Source organism: Rhagoletis zephyria, unplaced genomic scaffold (genome assembly GCF_001687245.7).
Source record: "Rhagoletis zephyria isolate East Lansing unplaced genomic scaffold, Rhagoletis_zephyria_1.1 Rzeph_scaffold_00635, whole genome shotgun sequence".
Lineage (NCBI taxonomy): Eukaryota > Metazoa > Arthropoda > Insecta > Diptera > Tephritidae > Rhagoletis > Rhagoletis zephyria.
The window spans coordinates 13252-22498 of record NW_016157719.1 but is presented as its reverse complement, the minus strand read 5'-3'; the positions used below and the strand labels follow the sequence as shown (position 1 = coordinate 22498).

Below are 9247 nucleotides of genomic sequence, written 5' to 3'. Positions count from 1 at the left end.
GAGATTATGGGCCCTTCAACTTCTGGAGCCAGCACGCGGCCCTTCCTGCTGGCTCGTTTCAGTTTAACGACTGATTGGAGTTGGCTTCGTCTCCTTCAGCCCTGCGTTTGCGTCCTGCTGAATTGTTGAGACCATTGGGACTTGCGCTGCAATCGCGGGCGAAGTGGCCTGACTTTCCACATTTAAAACATTTGCCAGAACCATGCTTTTTCTCGCCCAGCAGTTGGATAATCTTCTTCAGCATTTCATTTGTCTCTTCCGGTGCTTCCACTTCCACACGATGTGCTTTGTAGGCTGGTCTACTTAGGAGCGCCGCCGTTTCACGCGTCTGAGCATACGAGACAGTTTCAGCAAATGTTGGCTTTGGATTCGCGTACGTCTCTCGCTTGGTATACACGTCCCGCATTCCGTTGATGAACCTCTGGATTTTTACTCTTTCGAGGTGCTCACCAGATGCATCTCCAATTGCCAAATGAGCCAACCTTTCGATCTCGGAGGCGAATTCCTGTAAAGTCTCGTTGGATTTCTGGCAGCGATTCTCCAGCTCCATCTGGTAAATCTGTCTCCTGTGCTCGCTACCATAACGTCTTTCCACTGCACCCATTAACGCATCGTAACTGTTCCTTTCACAATCAGGAATAGTCTGCAAGATTTCCGCTGCAGGTCCTTTTAATGCAACGAACAATGCAGCGGATTTATCCTCCATGCTCCAGTGATTTGCTGTAGCTGTCTTTTCAAACTGGAGCTTAAAGACCTGGAAAGGAATCGTGCCGTCAAAGGATGGGGTTTTTACCTTGGGAGCGTTCGTCGAAGTAGCTGGACGATTCAACTGCAAACCCCGGAAACGATCTTCAAGCTCATCCACCTTAGCTTCGACTTTCTCCTGTTTTTCCCTAATAAGCGCTTCAATTTTATCTTGTCGTTCCTCGATTTTATCCTGTCTCTCTCTCAGTTCCGCGTTATTTTTGAATAAATTCTCTTGTAGCTGAGTAATCTTTTCATCTAGCTGCGATGATATGCGTGTTTCCTGCACTTGCAGCTGGGATGAAATCTGTGAGGACATCTTTGACATGCGTGTATCCTGTGCTTGCATCTGTGACGACAGCTGTGATGACATCTGTGACATGGCAGCCAATAACGTGTTCATGTCCATAGCTGTTGATGAACTTGGAGACTTTTGCTGTTCTTCAACCTTCCCGGATGTCTGCTGCACATCCTTCGACGAACAAGCGGCCTCATCCTTCTGTTCATCCTTTGCGGATGCATCGTCGAGTTTACCCTGGAAGTCGTATTTGTCCACGTCGATGCCTTCTGCTTCCATAGCCTCTCGCAGCCGTGATAGTAACTCCACTTTTCTTCCGGAGGTTGCTAAATTTCGCTTCTCCAACTCCTGTTTGAGTTCCTCAATCTTTAAGTCCTGAATTTTTGCCATTTTCAAAAGTTTATCCTTCGGGATTTATTTAACAATCCCACTTCTGACACCTATTGTTACGATTATCCTCGAAACCTTGAGGGATTTCCCAAATATACTCGGGCTCGTATCGCTGGATTGTTAAATAAATGCTAACGATGACCAAATTGTAGTACAATTAACTTTATTGTACAACAAACAATTTACAATACTTGCTAATACAGTAAAAACACTTTACAATACTTGTTAAAGCAATAACAACGCTTTACTACTTGTTAACACAATTAAACTTATAGCTTGCTTATTCGCCACTCAATTCTCCGCTCACTTTACTTGTAGCTTGCTGACTTGTAACTAACTCACCTCGTGGTGGCGGCGCCCTTATATACCTGCGCTGGCACTTATGGCAACTCTAGAACATTCTGAAGTTTATCGCTCATTCTCTTTCTCTCGCTGTTCGCAGTGTTCATCCAACTTGACGTTTCTCTTTGTGGAACATTCTACGTCATTCTTCGAACATTCTGCCTATTTCTCGTTGTTCGCTTTGTGTTGCCGCAGTATTCGCCACAATACAAAAAAACAGTAAAGTCTGTTTTACGAAAGCCAAATCTGTTTAACATTTTATTTACTGCCTTTACACTTGTTTTAACGTTTGCCATCTTTTTACATTAAAATAGTGCAATATTTTAGCTGCTATTACTTTCGCACAGAAAAAGTAATCATTCGACCTAATGTGCATTGGTAGTCAGCCCAACAGAAATCGACAGCGCTCTCAATATACTAATTCGAAATGGGCAACACGATAACTTTGCAGTTGATTTGGCCCAAATTCGAAAAGGAACTAGTTCGAGCAAGCTAAAATAATTGAATCCATACATGGATGACACAGGCGTTCTGCATGTCGGAGGCCGCATCAGTAAAGCTGATCTGCCAGAAGATAGGCGATACTCCATAATCTTACCTAAACACGGTAGACTAGTCGAGCTGATAATCAGACATGCACATGAAACAACGCTTCATGGTGGACCGCAACTGGTCCTCCAAACTCTACGCTCGCGTTATTGGATATTGAATGGTAGACAAGCCGTTCTAAGTTATGGACAGAAGTGTGTTATCTGCCGCCGACACCGTGGCGGGACTCTTTCGCAGCAAATGGCATCATTACCAAGACAACGTATCAGTACTTCACGGGCGTCTGTGTCTTCAGGGGTCGACTATTGCGGTCTGTTTACGGTGCGCGTTGGCGCAAAACGGTCGTGCACCAAGGTAAAGGCATATTTAACCATTTTTGTTTGCATGGCAACCAAGGAGGTGCATATTGAGGTTGTCGATGACCTCTCTTGCAAGCTTTCCTGGATGCATTTACGAAATTCGTCAGACGGCGAGGTCCTTGCCGCGATATTTTTAGCGATAACGGCACTGCATTTGTCGGCGCAAACCGCCTCCTTCTAGAAGACTTGGCAGCATGGCACAGTGAAGGTACTCAACAGTCTTTGGCTAATAAAGGGACCTGTTGGCACTTCATCGCCCCGGGCGCTCCTCACCAAGGTGGGCTATGGGAGGCCGTAGTGAAGTCTGCCAAATATCACTTAGTCCGTCTCGTTGGGACACAGGTACTATGGCAGCCCGCATCGAGGCGTGTTTAAATTCCCGGCAGCCCACACCGGTATATGATGACCCCAGCAATGGCTTTGGGTGCGTCAGGTACACCAAAGATTTTGGCTACGTTTTAGCGAGGAGTATTTACCTACATTGCAAACTCGCAACAAAGGGCAGAAACCTACAAGAGATGTGCAGATAGGTGACGTTGTTCTCGTACGAAAGGAAAATCTTCCTCCTACCCATTGGCGTTTAGGACGCATAACTGAGATTCATCCGGGTAGCGATGGATTAGCCAATGTTACGCTTCGGACGGCGAGCGGAACCATGACCCGGGCAGTACAAAAACTATGTTGGCTTCTTGATAGTGAACATTTCGAGTCCAAGGCCTTGACCGGGCAGGATGTTCAGAACTCGACAGATCTGGCCACCACTTAAATGTTCGTGGTAAGAAACTGGTGTCGCTGAAGAGCGGCTGCCGTCCAGTGCTCTTATATACTCCCAATTTTATATCCATATGTTTGTACCTATTTTGTAAACTCATGTACTTGTACGTAACCATATACATAAATATATTGTATGTAAGCACAGTTAGCCGTTACCAGCATTCACTTAGCTTTGTTTTGCTATATATACTTACATATGTGTCCAACTTTGTAAAATAAAATAGAAGTGTTGGGAAATAACGCGTTTTATTAAGCTCCGTACAGAACACCCACCATTAAGTCATTTTTCCCATCACCATTTCACTTGATGCTATGCTTCAAGTGCGGGATGCCTGTCGATTTCTACGCCAAAAACCTGATAAAAGCCCAGAAGGAGACTAGGTGCACGTCATCCGTCCTCAATATGATATGCTTCTCATGTGGAGGTGACACTTCTTATTGCGTTTTCAAGCCTGAGAAGGGAAACGGGACACTGACGGAGATCATCGGGGACCCCTGCCAGGAGATGCAAAACCCGGAGAACAAGCAATGGCAATCCTCAGAAGAGAAAAAGGTAATGAAGTAGCTAGTAAGATAGAGGTAGGATAGAAACAGGAAATAAAAAGTTTGCATGAGAGAAAGATTGAATATGAAGCCGCTAGGAAAAGAATACTTTGTGATGAGATTTTAAAGAAGAGGAATAACCGGAATTTTAAGAAAATACAAAAAATGAAAGAGAAGAGGAAAATGTTTTGAAGAATTTACAAAAAAATAATTTCAACTATAGTGACGGTGAAAGGGGATAATAGGTTCTTTGCCCATACCAAGATAGGAGGAAAATACGCACTAGCTCTACTAGATTCTGGGGCAGGAGCAAGCTGCCTAGGTAAAGACGCATACCGGTTTTTACAAGGCAGTGAAGACAGTATTTTACCGATAGCAAATCAGAAGATTAGAACAGCAAATGGAAACGAAACTCCAGTGACCGGAGTAATAAATCTTTCTGTATTATGGTTTGGAATAAGCAGAAACCTCGAGTTTTTGATAGTGGCAGGCTTACAACAGGAAGTGTATTTAGGGATCGATTTCTGGAAGGCTTTTAACTTGAATGTCGTTAGTAAGGGGGCGACTCCACATCCCGCACTTGCAACAGTGGCTGAGCTCACGCCCGCTGATGGTGACCTGTCCTTCGACGCAGTCCAACACGAACTTACGCCGGAACAGACCAATGCGTTGGAAAGGGTGAAAGCTCAGTTCCCATTATTCGCGGTATTAGGATTAGATCGGACAGATTTAGAGCAACATGTGATAGTGGTAACTGATGTGAATCTACCGGCAAAGCAAAGACACTATCCGATATCGCCAGCCATACAAAAGCTAGTTTTTGCAGAACTAGATAGGATGCTGAGCATGGGCGTCATAGAAGAATCTAACAGTAGTTGGAGCTCCCCCGTTTCTTTGGTGATATAAGGGACTAAGAATCGCCTATGTTTAGACGCTCGTAAAGTGAATGAGAGAACCACAAAGGACGCGTACCCGCGATCTCATATCGACGGAATATTGAGTAGGTTACAGAACACAAGATTTGTTTCCGCAATCGACTTGAAATACGCTTTCTGGCAGATTCCGTTAGATAGACTGAATTTACGGTACCATGTCGACCACTATATCAATTTACAGTTATGCCTTTTGGACTTTGCATCGCGACACAGATAATGTGTCGCTTAATGGACAAGGTTATAGCCGCTTCGTTACGTGAGTGTGTGTTTGTCTATTTGGATGATCTGTTAGTGTGTTCAGAAGAATTTTCGTCTCATTTATTTTTATTAGAAAAGGTCGCTCGGTGTTTGCGTTAGGCTAAATTAACAATAAATGTAGAGAAAAGCAAGCTTTGCTACAAAGGGGTGCGGTATCTCGGCTACGTAGTCGGGGATGAAAGCATTAGAATGGATGCCTACAAGGTAGCAGTTGTGAGGGAATTTCCAGAACCCAAAACCCAAAAACTACTACGGCGGTTCCTGGGCATGTCGGGCGGATACCGACGTTTCATCCAGGACTATGCGACCATTGCAGCTCCGCTGCACGACTGCCTCTCCAAAGACAATATAAAAAATTCGACATGACTGACGAAGCGAGGAGATCCTTTGATCGATTGAAACAAAGTCTGATCTCGGCACCCGTACTGATACAACCGGACTTTAATAGACGTTTCTATATTCAATGCGACGCATCAACTGACGGAGTGGGTGGGGTACTGTTTCAATTAGACGATGATAACAACGAACGACCGATCGCGTACATTTCAGCGAAGCTAAATAAAGCGCAGAAGAACTACAGCATAACCGAACTAGAATGGTATACTGCAGTTTTGAGCGTGAAAAGGTTCAGGCCATATGTAAAGGGGCTCTCATTTACGATAATAACTGATCATGCCAGCCTGAAATAGCTCATGAATCAAAAATATTTGGTTGGCAGATTAGCGAGGTGGAGCCTGAAACTCCAAGGATATAATTTTGATATCCAACATAGAAAGGGAGCGCTAAACATCGTACCCGATAGTTTATCTCCCATTAATATGGACGAATTGAAAATAAATGAAAGAATGATTGATGTTTGCCTTGAGTCTCCATATTTCGAGTCTTAGGAATACGCTGAGCTGAAAAAGACTGTGACAGAGAACCAGAACAGGATTCCAGACCTGTGCTACATTTACCGATGAACACAGTTTAACAGGTGGGATGGACTTTAAGCGGACCAAGCCTGGAAGCTCTGGGTTCCGTCGGGGTTAAAACCGGGGCTGGTAGAGTCTTCGCACAGCTCACTTTCCGTTGGTCATGGTGGCATCCATAAAACTCTGGCACGGCTACGAGAGAAATATTACTGGCCGGGGATGGTAGCTGATGTATGTACACACGTAAAGGCATGTGAAGTTTGCAAATCAATTAAAACGCAAAATGTTTTTAATAAACCGCTAATGGGGATACAGCATATCACTGAGCGACCTTTTCAGCGATTGTTCATAGATTTCATTGGTCTGTACCCTCGTACTCGTGATGGTAATGTGTATGTCTTTGTGTGTCTCGATAATTTTTCTAAGTTCGTGTTTTTAAAAGCTATGCGTAAAGCAACCTCAGCTGAAGTGATAAAATTTTTAGAAAAAGATGTTTTCCATATATTCGGAGTCCCGGAATATGTCCATTCGGACAATGGAAAACAATTCACTTCTCACATGTTTACCAGTTTCTTAGGTAAATACGGCACGAAGCATGTCAAAACCGCTTTCTATTCACCACAAGGAAATGCGGCAGTAAGAGTCAACCGATCGATGCTACAGATCATTAGGTCATTCATAAAAGAGAACCAGCGTAACTGGGATAAGCATGTCAGTGATGCTGCCTTCGCGCTTCGCAGTGTTGCACGCTCGGCAATAAACACATCGCCACCATACCACACCACTTTCGGTATGCCTTTGATACAGCATGCTGCATCATATGAGCTATACCCAAAGTTGGGCGCCTTAAGAGATAGTGATTGCGAAGTTGAGGCAGCAAACGACAGGGTGCAACTATTGAGAAATACAATTATGAAAGAGCTAAAGTTAGCCCACGAAAGGAGCAAAAAGGTTTATGGCACGAGAAACAGGGACGTCAAGTTTCAAATTGGACAAGTGGTATATCTTCGAAACTTTAAACAAAGCTCGCAACTAGAAAATTATAATGCCAAATTAGCTCGAAGGCAAATTAAATGTATAGTTTTAAAGGTTATAGGTAATGTTATGTACGAGCTTGGAGACAGTAGCGGGAAGAGGATCGGCATATACCACGCTAAGGACATTTTTGCAAAGTAGATTCTAGTTTTATGTAGTCTTGTTCTTATTGTAGCATGTTTGCTGTTCGTGCCAGATGTTTTATGTTGCTTGTTTTCGTTTTACCTAATTGACTCTTGGTTATATCTGACTTTCTATTCATATTGACTAATGTACTCATTTATTTATTTTCGTATTTATTTATTTATTTCTATACTTGACTAATGTACTCATTTATTTATTTTCGTAATTGTTTATTTATTTATTTCTATACTTGGCTAATTCTCTTATTTATTAATTTTTGCAATTAATTATCTATTTTTTTACTTGTGTTTAGGCCAGCGTCTTAAATATACAATTTAACATTTAACATTTGTACATAAGATAACAGTTTACTGCTTTCTATTGTCGAACGCTAGCTATGTTAAAATTTCCCTTACATAAAAAGCCGTTCGATGAGCTAACGTCATTAAAAAAAAAAAGAACGGACTGTTACTTGTTTTCCGAACATCCATTTGAGAAGTCGTCATAGTTCCACCAATTTTCATCGCTTCATCCAGCTATATACATATATAAGGTAACCTGAAAATAGTTTTACACATATTAATTTATATTCAGACAATATAGCAATCTAAATTCTATTTTTTAATACAACCTTTCTTATATTAATTTCTTTACCAAGCGTAGCGACAAAAAAACATATATTTAATCTATTAATTTGTTCCAAATATTTAGTACTCCTCCTCTTAGTTCGCATACGATTTTTCGCAGTTTTTTTTGCAGCACATTTAGTATACATCTATGTAGGTTTTATAAATCAGTTGAGTTTTCTTGTTTTTGATCCATAATTTTGTGTTGACTAGTAAAATTGCGATTCCTTAATTTTCTTAGCATTTCATACTTATACTTACTTATGTATTTCCGAATTTCGAATTTCCAGTATGTTATCCTGCCTACCTTTTGGATTTCATTTATTTAATTTTTTTTTGTTTTGCGCAAGTTTCACTGTCTGGAAATTAATCTGATTTCTTTATCTATATTTTTTATGCTATTTTATTAAGTTGTTCGCAAAGTTGGCACCTAGCTTCGTTTTTCGTATTGCGTAAACACCTTTTTTAAATTTCTGGGTTGAGGCACTTAAACGGGTCACACATTTTTATTAGGTGTACATACGTTAGAGTATCTCTCCCCCCCACAGGATCCCAACAACATGCTGGTACCATCATCGTTGGAGGTGACAGGTGAGTGAGAAGCGTTATGTTACTATATATCAGAGCTGGGCAAAAGCAAAGCAGCGAATTTCGATTCAGTCTGCTTGCAGATTTCACCAAGGTAACATTATGCTCGGCTGTGGATTGTTTTTCTTCGTAATTTTAGCACGCGCTTGCACCAGTTTGCGTAGAAAATTTACAAAAAATCCCCAAAGCAAAAAGTGGTGTGTTTTTCTTAGATTGCTGTTTGCATGCATTTGCGACGATTCAAACACAAAATAGTGCGACCCTATATAAGAACTAGAGTTTATTGTCCAAAGAACTTTCAACAAGCCGCAATATCCATTATGTGGTTATGCCTACGTATTTTTAATACAAGCAAACTGTATTTTGCATGCCGTGACAATTAAAAAAAAAGTAAAATGAGCTGCTTGCTGACCAACGTTCAATAATTTTGTGATAAGTTGCATGATTTTTATAAAAAAACGTGCCCAAATAGCATGCCATATTTTAGAATGATTTGTTTCTATCTAAAGAAATCGATATAGAAATTTAAATGCTGGTTTATATGCAAAAATACTTAATGAATAATATTTATAAGTTATATTCTATTTTTAGCACTAAATTCCTATTTATATGAAAATAATAAAATCTAAACAACGAAATTATCTATCCGGCAGGCATTTCAAAGATTAGATTCCAATAAAATTATGTGCAGGTATTTAACAAATGAGTTAAACCTATTTAAATTTTTTACAAGTATTATATTTTTCGTACGGAAAAGTTTCTATAAACT

At 41.1% G+C, this 9247-nt stretch overlaps 1 long non-coding RNA gene across 1 annotated transcript in view; it reads right to left on the bottom strand.

The window, feature by feature from the left end:
- Window positions 1–2024: 2024 nt before the first annotated feature.
- LOC108360824 (uncharacterized) overlaps window positions 2025–9247 on the bottom strand; it is a 12065-nt gene continuing 4842 nt past the window's right edge. Inside the window, exons 2-3 of the long non-coding RNA XR_001847190.1 lie at window positions 7393–7395; window positions 2025–2039 (exon numbers count right to left, since the gene is read on the bottom strand). This is a non-coding gene — a long non-coding RNA (uncharacterized LOC108360824). The remainder of the gene's footprint in view (window positions 2040–7392; window positions 7396–9247) is intronic.